At 33.4% G+C, this 15,046-nt stretch overlaps 1 long non-coding RNA gene across 1 annotated transcript; it reads left to right on the top strand.

The window, feature by feature from the left end:
- Nucleotides 1–5,232: 5,232 nt before the first annotated feature.
- LOC106477628 lies at nt 5,233–13,409 on the top strand. The gene is made up of 2 exons (XR_002609556.1): nt 5,233–5,437; nt 11,582–13,409. It is a non-coding gene; the product is annotated as an uncharacterized LOC106477628 (long non-coding RNA).
- The last annotated feature ends 1,637 nt before the right edge of the window (nt 13,410–15,046 follow it).

Raw genomic sequence — 15,046 nt, 5'->3', positions numbered from 1 at the left:
AAGCATATAAAAATGAATTTTTAAAATGTAAGGGGATTTAAAATAGCAATGACATTTTGTTAATAGGCTAACTGATATAGCAAATAAGGAAATTATATTATCTGATAGCGTAGATGATGACAGAGGAAATGATACTGAAGTAATTTCGGAAAAGAATTTAATAACTATTTTATAAATGTAGCAGAATAATTATAAAACATATTGATGATGAACCATGTAAAACATGTAATATAAAGAGATATAACAATTCCATCTGTTTATTTCCAACATTTAACGAGGAAATGGAAAGTATAATTATGAGTCTTAGAAAATTGGAAAAAAATTAGAAAGTGCAGGGCATGATGGAATTTCAGTAAGTATAATAAACAAAGTATATACATTATGTCATAGCACCGATGGTTTATATTTATTACTTATCTAATTAGAACAGGAATTTTACAGAGGAGACAAAAAAAGCTATAGTAATTCCGATATACAATAAAGGAATAATTATGTAAATTATCGATATATTTCGTTGTTATTAGTATTTTCTAAAACATTAGAAAAATAACAAAAAGCAAGTTAACAAGATTTTATAATATACTTAATTTTTTTCACCACAAACCAGTATAGGTGTAAAGAAGAATTAAATACTGAAGAGCCACTCTAAAAATTTATAAAAAAAATATTTATGAGTCTTTAGATAATGACAGAAAAACACTGAGTATATTTTTGGATTTAGAGAAGGCATTCAATATAGTATCATATCAAATATTATTAGATAAATTAAAAATTCTAGGGATAAAATACATCGCATTGAAATAGTTTAAAGCTTATTATATAAATGAACTCAGAATGTCAAAATAAAAACTAGCTTCGGTGATGTGAATATAATAAGTATGGTGTCCTATCTTTGTTCCTGTCGTTCCTAGTGGAACATAGGGCTACAACAACACTTCGCCGACGGAAGCGTTGTTGCAGTTTCTGTAGCAGATCGTTATCGGGGTGGAGTTGCTAGCCCCTATACGGTTCTATAATTAGACCCATTTTTATAATATACATCAATTATTTAGGTGATATGAATTCAAGTTGGAAAAGTACAATATTTGCTGATGATACAACATAAAAATTAGCTCTATTAATATAGAAGAACTAACATTTCAAATTACAAATGACTTGCAATAAGTAGAATTTTTTTAAAAACAAATAATCTATTAATATAATAGGAATAAGATATATATATTTTAAATAAGATATATAAAATGATTATAAATGAATTGTTTATTTTATAGCAAAGCCACATTGGGCTTCTGCTGTGTCCACAGTAAGAAATCGAACACCGGATTTTAGCGTTAAAAGTCCGTACACTGATCGTTGTCCCACCGGGGTACGATTATAAATCAAAATAATATTATATTGTATATCAGTAATAATGGGTGTATAAATAACAATAATAATTGTATATGTGTGCAGATTAAAATAGTAGATGTTACAAAATACTTTTTTATATAAATTCATAGAAATTCAAGCTAGAAACAGCATGTTAAATATTTTGCAAAAACACTAAGATTTATGTTCATTAAAATCTGTTATTTGAAAAAAAAATTGTTAAGTTAGTAATTTAGTATGTAATTTTAATATGAGGAAGAACTTATCCAACTGACAGGCATGGTCTGGTGGTTAGGGCGCTTGGCTCATAACAGCGGTTGGCGTGTTCGAAACCCATCACCAAATATGCTTGGCCTTTCAGGTTGAGGGATTATAATGTGACAGTTATTCCTACTATTCGATTATAGTAGCCCAATAGTTGATTATGTGTTGTTTTGACTAGTTGCCTTCCTCTAGTCCACATCTGCTAAATGAGGGTCGACTAACGTAGATAGGCCTAGAATATCTTTATACAAAATTCACCAAACAAAGAGACAACACTTTTACTAAATCCACTACGAGAGGTTTTTCTTGTTAATGTAAAGAGATATTATACCCAAAATAAGATTATTCGCTTAAACTATTGTTAAATTTACAAAATGATGTGTAATTATGTACAAACCAATGTAATCTAAAATCTATATACATAACTATTTGCATGTGACTTTCAGAAATGAAACCATCACATTTATAGAAAAGTGTTTACTGACTATATAGTAAGCTCTTATTTCCAGGTGGCGTTACTTCCTTATATGGTATATCTGCAGCAAAAATTCGAATTTAGAAAATTAATCTTGAACAAAATGGAATGTCCAAGGTCACAAGGGTGGAGCAACTTGTTTTCTCACCTTCTCCTTACTGGGGAATTCTTAAAGTTCTGATGTTGTTGTTGTTCTACAAGTTTTTTATTTTTTCTGCTAACACCCAAAATGTAACCACGCTACTTCTGAGCGTGCCAAGTAAACACCCCCAAAGTTGTATTTCTGCACGTGGTATTCAGTGTTGTACACACATAAAATGTATACGTAGAAAGTTAGGCCACGTTTGCCATTTGTTTAAGTTTTCTTGCTATTTTTTTATAATTTTCTTGCGAAGCTGCACAAAGACTATCTATGTATAGTTGTCCCTCATTTTTAACCGATAGACTGTAGAGAAAAGGCAACTAGTCAACAGAACCCACTATCAACTCTTGAGCCACTAATGTCTTACGGAATAGTGAAATTTAACTGTCACTCTTATAGCGCACTCAGCACGGCCCCAAAAAGTGTGGAGTGCATTTTTGCAATAATAGGACGCGAATCATGAACTGTTATATTCATAGTCTGGGCACGCGAACCACTAGGTCGTTTGGGTTAAGAATGAACAAACAAATAATGCATGGTTAGTCGAGACTGTGAATACTGAATTAGACAGATTTACGATTCAACGTTTATTTTTTCTCTACATTTTTGATGTAACTTTAAACACATATTTAAAAGAATGGAAAAAAACATTATTTCACAAAATACCTCCCCGTTGCAGGGATAGTACATCTTCATGTTTTAAATTTATTTAAAGCTCTCTTAGCTCTGTTTACGGAAAGAGAAACCAAGTAAATACACCTTCCTTCCCAGTGGTAAATTCCTTCAGCCCGATCATTTTCGGTAGATTTGTTTGTTGCGCAAATATATACAATGGGCTATCTGTGCTATGCCCGCCACTGATATCGAAACCCGATTTTTAGCATTATAAGCTTACAGGCTTACCGCTGAGTCACTGGAGGTCTTTCGGAAGTTAGATCTTCCTTCTTAGGGGTAAATTCCTTAAACCCGAAAAGGCCAGATTATCGGTTTTCTTATTTGTGATTCATCCTATTTTATGATTTCCTAGTGTTATGATAAGCTTTGTTTAAAGGTTTTCATACCAGTAAGTATTCTAGTGCGTACATCTGTATACACGTTACACACATTCAGGTTTTCCATGACCTAGTATTACCAGAATCTTGGAAATCTCTTGAGTTTGAGGTGCATGTTCTTCTTGAATTTCTAGCCTGAATACCCCAACTGTGAACATACGGGGGCGGATTTCAGTCCTTATTCTGTTTCAACAATATTGTTCATTTTGTTCAGTCCTTGTCATTCTGTTTCAACAACATTGTCCATTTTGTTCAGTCTTTGTCATTTTTTCCCCAACAATATTATTCAGACATCTTTTAGTGAGCCAAAAATTGTAAGTTTTTACTCTACTCTCAAAGCCTAATTTGAATGCACTTTAAGATCAGTTTCATTGGTAAACAGGTTTTCTATATTCCTTACATTATATGTTTTGGTTTTTCTTAAAGATATGGGCTGGCATGACTAGTAGTTAGCTTGTTGGGCTGGGTATCGAGGATCCGGAACTCGAGACGAGCTATGAACACACTACACACTGTCAGCTTTGGACAGGCCTAGGTGCTATATAAAATTGACAGTCAGAAATTAAAACAGTAATTTGCAAGAAAAATTTCAGTGAAAATCGAATATATATATATTTCGTTCTTAAATAAGTCTCTCTAAGTAAAGTCGCTGGTTTGAAAAGGGAACTTGAAAATAAAACAAAAATTTGAAGCCTTTCGAAACACGGTTTGAAGTGGATAAACCAGTCAACATATTTTGGGTTGGCAAACCAGTTAACATATTTATATTTACAGTGTTTGTCGCCAGATTTTTCTTGGTTGGCAAACCAGTCAACATATTTATATTTACAATTTCTGTCCCCAGCATTTCAATGGATTACTGAAGTACGTCTATTCGGCCATTGCTTGAAGTTCATTTAAATTAAAAAAAAACAAAACAGTTTTCTGAAGATATAAGTTAAACAAAGTTTTACCCTTTGTAACACTTTCCCTTTTGTCTAAAACGAAGACAAGTTGGCGCTGGATAAAAGTAACCGCAATGGTTACTCTGGGTAATTAATGTATCATGTATCTAGTGCTAAGATTGTTTGTATGTTAGTACCCCTCCCCTCTACTCCCCCATCCCGTCTATCATCGCATTACAGGATAGCGCGTGGAACAGTGTAAAACGGAAACCGAACATTATTAGGAAACTGTTGGTCACAACCAGATAGAAAAGGTCACTTTTCCGCTTCAATACCCTTGACGTACTTAATTCAACACCATAACTGTTGCTGTTGTGTTTTAATGAATCTGCTCACCATTTCCTATGTTATTAAACGTCGTGTAATTAAATGTACCTTGAAAAATCAACAACAACAAACAAAAGCAAAATAAAGCCAAATTTTCACCTCTAAAATAATCGTTAAGTAGTGGATTGTTGAATATAAGATTATATTTGATGTTTAATACGACGTGATGAGTCTACGTAATAAATATTATATTTATTATTTGACAAGACATGATAGTCTAGATGATACTATTGTTCCGAAGATTTGAGCGATTTTGTATGTAATCAAACAGGCGAAACATCGATAAAAAATAATTTTGACTAAACGGTTTTTCGAATATTAACCGTCACAAGTTATTACCTACTTTAACCCACATATTACCTATTTGTTTTTATACAGTTTTCTTAGGGATCTACATGTTGTATTGTTCTATGTTAGAACACACAATGTATAGAACTCGCCAAAACAATTAAGTAAAATAAATCACTCGTTTTTTTTTGTTTTATGTAAACTGCATAAAGGACTCTCAAGGAATTCATGTTTACATTTCTTTCAGTGACTCATTTTATAAAGAACTCGGTAATCAATAAAGTCTGGTGCCTAAAGAATTTAGAAATATATGTTTAAAAAGTCAATGGAGTACAATTGGACCTCGATGGTTTGTATTCACCTTTTTTTTCTTTCAATTTGGCATTTCCCTTTTATTTTCAGATACTTCAGCTGCAAGAACGACTTTGGTCTATTTGCTCCTGCTCATAAGGTTACACGAGTCGCCAGGACTTCCACCACTAAAGTCACCCGTATCACAACACTTGAACCCGTGTCTTTGCCAGGAGTTCGTCGATCACTGACTCCGGAGTTTCTGAACAATTCTTGCCATGAGAAGGTACTTTCACAACTAGGCCTGTTTCTCTATAGAAATACATAACAAAGCTGAGAAAGTGCTTTTGCAGATAGCCCTATTCAATGATTAAATTGTTATTTTGAAAGAGGTGGAACTTTCTTTTGTTATCCATTTCGACATTTTAATCAAAAGACCAGGAAAAGTTGACTTGAATCTTCAGGAAGCAGAAATCCGTACTGAGAAGGTACTTTCAAAGCTATGCCCGTGTCACTATAGGAAAACACAGCTTAATAAAACTAAGAAAGAACTTATCACAGTTAGGTCTATTTCTATTTTGAAATAAACAATGTAATAAAGCTGAGAAAGTACTTTCACAAGTAGACCTGTGTCACTATAGAAAAACAGCGTTAATAAAGCCAAGAAAGTTTTTACAATTAAGCCTAATTTTATATAGAAATAACAACTTAATAAAGCTAAGAAAGTACTTTTACAGCTACATAGGTATAACAACGTAATTAAAGCTCAGAAACTAATTTCACAGCTGGGCCTGTGGTACTATAGAAAGCACAGCATAGTAAAGCTGAGAAAGTATTTTTCAGTTAGGCCTTTTTCTATATAAATTTAAACAACGTAATAAAGCTGAGAAGGAACTTTCACAGCTAGACCTGTGTCACTATAGCAAAACACAGCTTAATAAAGCTAAGAAAGAACTTTCACAGTTAGGCCTATATCTATTTTGAAATAAACAATGTAATAAAGCTGAGAAAGTATTTTTACAGTTAGGCCTATTTCTATATATAAATAATGTAACAAAGCTAAGTAAGTACTTCTAGAGTTAGTCCTATTTCTATATAGAAATAAACAGCATAATAAAGCTGAGAAACTACTTTCAGAGCTAGGCCTGTGTCACTATAGAAAAACACAGCGTAATAATTCTGAGAAAGTATTTTTCAATTAGCCCTTTTTCTATACATATTTAAACAATGTAATAAAGCTAAGAAGGTACCTTCAGAGCTAGGCCTGTGTCACTGTAAAATAAACAGCGTTAATAAAGCCAAGAAAGTATTTTTGCAATTAGGACTAATTCTATATAGAAATAACAACTTAATAAAGCTAAGAAAGAACTTTCACAGTTAGGCCTATATCTATTTTGAAATAAACAATGTAATAAAGCTGAGAAAATATTTTTACAGTTAGGCCTATTTCTATATAGAAATAATGTAATAAAGCTAAGTAAGTACTTCTAGAGGTAGTCCTATTTCCATATAGAAATAAACAGCATAATAAAGCTGAGAAACTACTTTCAGAGCTAGGCCTGTGTCACTATAGAAAAACACAGCGTAATAATTCTGAGAAAGTATTTTTCAATTAGGCCTTTTTCTATACAGATTTCAACAATGTAATAAAGCTGAGAAAGTACTTTCACAAGTAGACCTGTGTCACTATAGAAAAACAGCGTTAATAAAGCCAAGAAAGTTTTTACAATTAAGCCTAATTTTATATAGAAATAACAACCTAATAAAGCTAAGAAAGTACTTTTACAGCTACATAGGTATAACAACGTAATTAAAGCTCAGAAACTAATTTCACAGCTGGGCCTGTGGTACTATAGAAAGCACAGCATAGTAAAGCTGAGAAAGTATTTTTCAGTTAGGCCTTTTTCTATATAAATTTAAACAACGTAATGAAGCTGAGAAGGTACTTTCACAGTTAGGCCTATATCTATTTTGAAATAAACAATGTAATAAAGCTGAGAAAGTACATCTAGAGTTAGTCCTATTTCTATATAGAAATAAACAGCATAATAAAGCTGAGAAACTACTTTCAGAGCTAGGCCTGTGTCACTATAGAAAAACACAGCGTAATAATTCTGAGAAAGTATTTTTCAATTAGGCCTTTTTCTATACATATTTAAACAATGTAATAAAGCTGAGAAGGTACCTTCACAGCTAGGCCTGTGTCACTGTAAAATAAACAGCGTTAATAAAGCCAAGAAAGTATTTTTGCAATTAGGACTAATTCTATATAGAAATAACAACTTAATAAAGCTAAGAAAGAACTTTCACAGTTAGGCCTATTTCTATATAGACATAAATAACATAATAAAGTTGAGAAGGTACTTTCAAAGTTAGGTTTATTTCTATATAGAAATAAACTATGTAACAAAGCTGAGAAGGTATTTTCACAGCTAGGCCTGTGCCACTGTAGAAAAACACAGCGTAATAAATCTAAGAAAGTACTTTACAGCTAGGCCTGTGTTACTATAGAAAGCACAGCATAGTAAAACTGAGAAAGTACATTTACAGTTAGGCCTATTTCTACATGGATATAAACAACGTAATTAAAGCTGAGAAGGTACTTTCACAGCTAGGCCTATGTCACTATAGAAAGAAAGTATTTTTACAGTTAGGTCCATTTCTATATAGAAATAATAACTTAATAGAGCTAAGTAAGTACGTTTAGAGTTAGTTCTATTTCTGTACAGAAATAAACAAGATAATAAAGCTGAGAAGGTACTTTCGGAGCTAGGCCTATGACACTATAGCAAAACATAGCGTAATAAAGCTAAGAACGTTCTTTTACAGTTAGGCTTATTTCTATATAGTAATAAAGCTGACAAGGTATTTTCACAGCTAGGCCTATGTCACTATAGAAAAACAATGTTAATAAAGCTAAGAAAGTATTCTTACAGTTAGGCCCATTTCTATATAGAAATAAAGAACTAACTGAAGCCGAGAAGCTGCTTTCACAGCTAGACCACTGTCACTCTAGAAAACACAGCGAAGTAAAGCTGAGAAAATACTTTTAGAGTTAGGCCTATTTCTATATAGAAATAAGCAACATGATAAAGTTGAGAAAGTATTTACACAGCTACACCTGTGTCACTATTAAAAAAAACAGTGTAATGCGTAATAAAGCTGAGAAAGTACTGTTAAAGTTAGGCCCATTTCTATATAGAAATAAACAACGTAATAAAGCTGAGAAAAAGATACTTTCACAGCTAAACCTCTGTCACTCTAGAAAACATAGCGTAGTAAAGCTGAGAAAATACTTTTAGAGTTAGGCCTATTTCTATGTAGAAATAAGCAACGTAATAAAGCTGAGAAAGTACTTTCACAGCTACACATGTGTCACTATAGAAAAACACAGCGTGGTGCGTAATAAAGCTGAGAAAGTACTTTTCAGTTAGGCCCATTTCTATATAGAAATAACCAACATAATAAATCTCAGAAGCTACTTTCACAGCTAAATCTCTGTCACTCTAGAAAACACAGGGTAGTAAAGCTGAGAAAGTACTTTTACAGTTAGGCCTATTTGTTCATAGAAATAAACAACCTAATAAAGCTGAGAAATTACTTTTACAGTTAGGCCTATTTATATACAGACATAAACAGCGTTAATAAAGCTGAGAAGGTACTTTCACAGCTAGGCCTGTGTCACTATAGAAAAACAGCGTTTATAAAACTAAAAATAATTTTTACAGTTTGGCTTATTTCGATATAGAAATGAAAAGCGTTAATAAAGCTGGGAAAGTACTTTCGCAGCTAGGCCTGTGTCATTATAGAAAAACAAAGCGTTAATAAAGCTGAGGATGTACTTTTACAGTTAGGCCTATTTCTATATAGATATAAAGAACTTACTCAAGATGAGAAGCTACTTTCACAGCTAGACCTCTGTCACTATAGAAAAACACAGCGTAGTAAAGCTGAGAAAATACTTTTAGAGTTAGTCCTATTGCTATATAGAAATAAACAACATAATAAAGCTGAGAAGGTACTTTCAGAGCTAGGCCTATGTCACTATAGAATTGTTTGTTTGTTTGTTTTGAATTTCGCGCAAAGTTACACGAGGGCTATCTGCACCAGCCGTCCCTAATTTAGCAGTGTAGGACTAGAGGGTAGGCAGCTAGTCATCATCACCCACCGCCAATTCTTGGGCTACTCTTTTACCAACGAATAGTGGGATTGACCGTCACATTTATAACGCCCCCACGGCTGAAAGAGCGAGCATGCTTGGTGGGACACGGATTCGAACCCGCGACCTGCAGATTGCGAGTCGAGCGTTCTAACCACCTGGCCATGCTGGGCCGTTACTATAGAAAACACAGTGTAATAAATCTCAGAAAATACTTTTACAGTTAGGCCTATTTCTATATAGAAATAAACAACATAATAAAGCTGAGAAGGTACTTTCAGAGCTATGCCTATGTCCGTATAGAAAAACATACCGTGATAAAGCTAAGAAAGTACTTTTATAGTTAGGTCTATTTCTATATATAAAAACACAGTGAAATAAATCTCAAAAAGTACTTCTACAGTTACGTCTATTTCTATATAGAAATAAATAGCGTTAATAAAACCGAGAAGGTACTTTTATAGTTAGGCTTATTTCTATATAGAACTAAACAATGTAATTAAGCTAGAAGACATTTTCACACTTAGACCTGTATCACTATAGCAAAACATAGCGTCAATAAAGCTGAGAAGGTACTTTTACAGTTAGGCTTATTTTTATACATAAATAAATAATGTAATAAAGCTGAGAAGGTATTTTCACAGCTAGACCTGTGTCACTATTTTAAAATGTGAAATATAGCTAAGAAAGTACTTTTACAGTTAGGCCTATTTCTAGGGGTGAAATTCTCAAAAGAAAACTAAGGCTGCATGAATTGGACTCGTTTTTTTTAAAAAAAAAAACGACAAAGCAGCTCAAGTAAATCCCGGTACTAGTACCGCCACAAAACAAAACTTCCTTTACTCAGTATCGGTAAGTACCGGAAGGATTTTACCCCTGCCTATTTCTATATAGAAATAAACATCGTTATAAAGCTGAGAAGGTACTTTCACAGTTAGGCCTGTTTTGTTATAGATATACACAATATAATAAATCCAAATGAGATAAACATTTTTAATTAACTCAGATGTTTGTGTTATATCAATACTTAATTAATAAAAACATGATGAACACAATCATAATCTTTATAGTCAAATATTTCAATTTATGTCATAGAGAGCGGTATATGTTATTCACTTAGTTTCATTTATCTTTGTTAGATAGTGCTTCATGGCACCGTTTCTAACCTTCTCGCTCAGTGGAAACATGTGCTAATTACTTAATTTTTTTTTTCTATACGCTGGGTACTGAGTGCGTGTCTATTGCTTCCCTTGTTAGGTGGAGATTTGTGTTATCTATTTAGTTCCTCTAATATTTGATATTTCATACCTGAATGTCAACTTATGTCCCACATGGGATAAACGAACAGATTAAAACACAAGGATCAGACATAGCCATCCTTAATTTAAACTGTTGACCACAGGGAGAACAACAAGACAGCAGCATTAATTTAATCCCTATCTAAAAGTTTTAACTAAATATATTAAATACGAAATTTATTATAACGTTACGCTTGCCCGCATGTTTTCTGTCATTTGGTTTATATTTGCAATCAGTATTTTAATACAATAATAATATATAGAGGTAGGGACTCTATTTATTTTTCTTCTCACGTGAACCGTTTTGTCTTATTTTATTAACAGCTCCTGGGAACATTATCAAATTAAAAGTTTTAGAAGACTGAGTTTTACGGTTTACATAGGCGAACTAATTTACAACTTTATGTATTTTAATTTTTACATGTATTATGGAATTTGTTTTAGACTACAACTCTTACGTAAGATATATTACTGACAAGCTGCTAATGTTTTATTCTATTCGAAAGGTTCACGATATTGTTTAATATGTCACCACCTAAAGTTTTTGTTTTATGTTAAAGCTCTCTTAACACGAAACAAAATCTTCAGCATCTTTCAAATAAAGTAAGACTTTAGAAATTCAGAAGATATTACTCAACTTTTGAAGAATTATTTTATATTAAGTTTTAAAGACTGTATTTTTAAACTACTTTATTTGGTAGCATTTTGTTTAATTTACAGCCTTCAAAACAATTAGTTTAGTTAAATGATTTTGAAGATATTATTCATTTAAACTTTCAGATTTTATTATGTTTTATAGCTTCAGAAGAACTTTTGTTAGAGCAAGGGAAAATTTATTGCATATCAAAGTTTTTCTTCTTAGAACATGCAGATTGTTGTTTTATATTAAGTTTTAAAAATTTCTATTTTATTTGAAAGCTTCTGAAAATCTGTTTTATTTTACAGCTTCTGAAGCTTTTGATTTATTTTGCAGCTTCTGAAAATTTGAGAAAACGGGATCAACCAACAAAAAAGTTGAAATTTGTTTCCGACTTTCAATTGAGTGATGAATTGTAAAATATCCTCGTAAACTTTTTTTCTTTTAAACAACATTATTTTTGTCACAGCATTCTACATTGCTAAAATGGCAAAACAAATTTGATGTTTGGAACATTGTTTTTATCTAACAAATATGATAGAAAATGTTTGTTTTTGTTTTAATTAAAGTTATATATTCCAGAATACAAACTGTAAACATAATTTAGTAAACATTTAAATGTTGTATTTATGACAAAGCTACCAGGCTATTTGCTGCCATCTCTATCTTTGAACCACTAATCATAGGGAAGACGAGCCAACAGCATCCTATCACCTGCCATCCATGTAAAGGAATTGACTGTCCTTCTTATAACGCACTCAGAGCTCCACCACAGAGTGAATTCACTTCCCAATTAAAATCAATAAGTATACTTGGGCTTCCTTCGTAAATCATTGTGTGGATATAAATAATTTATAACCTTGATTAATGGTGAACTGTAAATCATTTACATGAAACATGATGCCACCTGGTGGGGTTGTAATGGTGTCACCTAGTGAGGTAATGATGGTGTTACTTTGTGGGGTAGCGATGGTGTAACCTGGTGTAGTTTTGATGATGTCATATCGTGGGGTTCTGATGACGTAATCTTGTGGGGTAGTGATAATGTTACCTGGTGGGGTAGTGATGGTGTAACTTGGTGTGGTTGTAATGGTGTGACCTGGTTTTGATGATGTCATATCGTGAGGTAGTGATGATGTTATCAGGTGGCGTAGTGATGATGTAACTTGGTGTGGTTGTGATGATGTCATATCGTGAGGTAGTGATGCTGTTACTTTGTGAGATAGTGATAATGTTACCTGGTGGGGTAGTGATGATGTAACCTGGTGTAATTGTGATAACGTTACCTGGTGGTGTAGTGATGGTGTAACTTGTTGTGGTTGTGATGATGTCATATCGTGGGATAGTGATGGTGTAACTTGGTGTGGTTGTGATGATGTCATATCGTGGGATAGTGATAGTGTCATCTGGTAGGGTTATGATGGTGTCACCTGGTATAGTAGTGATACTGCCACCTGGTGTGGTAGTGAAGCTTTCACGTTACAGATAATGATGATGTCATCTTCTGGGGTAGTGAAGCTGTCTCCTGGTGGGGTAGTGATGCTGTCATCTGGTGGGGGTAATGATACTACCATCTGATGGGGTAGTAAAGCTGTTACCTTACAAATAATTATGATGTCATCTTGTAGAGGTAGTGATGGTGCCACCTAGTGGAGTAGTGACTCACTTAGTTCACAGATGCAGACTTACGTAAATTATATCCAAGTTACGTGGAAATATTAAAATATATACGCCTAGTTTGATGCTCTATTTTATCACCAAAATATTAAAACATCTTCTTATACGCCTGAATTGATGCTCTATTTTATTACAAGTTCTTTATTTTTTCTTTTCTTATTGTGTTTGTTTCTACTTGGGTGAAGATAATTTAGAAGGAATTTTGTAATTAAAGTACATAATGATATTAAATTTAATAAGCATTTGTTTTGATTCATTATGCGATATATATATATGTTTGTTTAATTATAATAACACTAGGTGTCTAATGTTTATGACAGATTTAATTCAATAGATTAGAATGTATATAAATATATATATATTCGGGGGTAGGTTAAGGCTGGATCCTTATTCCTCTAACGATCTGAAGATCTTCACTGAGAAGTCAGATATGTATCATTATGTAGTCAGTCGTTTTTAAATAAAAAAAATAAATATCCTGACTAGATCTTCGTTTGAGTTGATGATGTTTCTTGTTCTATCGAGACAAAAAAAGATACATAACACGTCCTCCCCTCTCCTTGGAGAACGCTTTTCTAGTTGGTATTCCTTTTATTTTTCAGTTTTATAGTTGGAAATGAAGAGATCTCAGGGAATAGGATTGTGACTTTAAAAAATCATGTGTAATCACTTTAAGGTTTGTATTTTCGGTTTGTTTGTAATTAAGCACAAAGCTACACAACGGGCTATCAGACATACCGCTGTGCCACTGGGGGGGGGGGGGAGGTATATTTTCGGATAACTTGCACGATTCTATGGGAAAGTTGATGGTGGAAAGTCCATCTTCCAGCTTCCAAGAGTGGTCGAGTTCTTTGGTTCCTTTCCTAATGTGAACTTTTGTTCTGTTGACCCCACGCGCTTTGGAATATCATGAATAGTAATACAGACTTACTGTAGCTAGTTATAATTACTCTTACTGTATAAGGTGAAGTCCGTTCATATGGAAAAGAAGTTCTTACAGACAGGTAACCAGGTACACCTGTTGGCAGAGAGACAGACGGATAATGATAGACAGATAGATAACCAGGTACGTGACTTAGTAGAGAGGTAGATAACCAGGTACGTGGGTTAGTAGAGAGGCAGATAACCAGGTACACCTGTTGGCAGAGAGACAGACGGATAATGATAGACAGATAGATAACCAGGTACGTGGCTTAGTAGAGAGACAGATAACCAGGTACGCATGTTAGTAGAGAGACAGATAGATATCAAGGTACGTATGTTAATTACAGAGAGAGACAGATAGATATCAAGGTACGTATGTTAATTACAGAGATAGACAGATAACCAGGTACACCTGTTGCCATAAAGACAGACGGATAATGATAGACAGATAGAGAACCAGGTACGTGGCTTAGTAGAGAGACAGATAACCAGGTACGCATGTTAGTAGAGAGACAGATAGATATCAAGGTATGTATGTTAATTACAGAGATAAACAGATAACCAGGTACGTAGGTTAGTACAGAGACAGATATATAAAAGTAGACAGCTAGATATAGAAACAGATAACCAAAAACGTATATCAGTAAAGTGATAGACAGATATATATGTTTGTAAAAAGACAAACAGATAGATAAAGATAAGTAGACAGATAAACAGGTACGTACGTCAGTTGAGTGACAGAGAGATCAATGTAGAGAGGTAGGGAGGTAAGACAAATAACCAGGTATGTATGTTAGTAAAGAGACAAACAGACATAAAACAGGTAGAGAGATAGAAATGGACAATCTGTTAGAATGGAGACTAGAAGAGAAGCGATACTGGATAATTTTACTCCATATAAGAGTAATTTATTATTATTACACCATATCTGAAATGAATTAGTTTGATATCGTGTAGTGTCGCTTACAACGGTTTCATCTAAATTGTGATTTTAAGATATAGCTGGTAAGAAAACTGAACAGATTGGAAATGTTTCAAAGGGTTATAGAGTCCCCCCTCCCACTGGCACAGCGATAAGTCTGCGGACTTATAACACTAGAAACCGGGTTTTGATACCTGTGGTGGGCACAGCATAGATAGCCCAGTGTATAACTACAAGCAAACATATAGGGTCGACGGAAACTAAGTGAATATTTAATT

The sequence above is a fragment of the Limulus polyphemus genome, unplaced genomic scaffold (assembly GCF_000517525.1).
Source record: "Limulus polyphemus unplaced genomic scaffold, Limulus_polyphemus-2.1.2 Scaffold76753, whole genome shotgun sequence".
Taxonomy (NCBI): domain Eukaryota; kingdom Metazoa; phylum Arthropoda; class Merostomata; order Xiphosura; family Limulidae; genus Limulus; species Limulus polyphemus.
The sequence above is the reverse complement of the archived record's forward strand: the minus strand, read 5'-3'. Positions and strand labels throughout refer to the sequence as shown.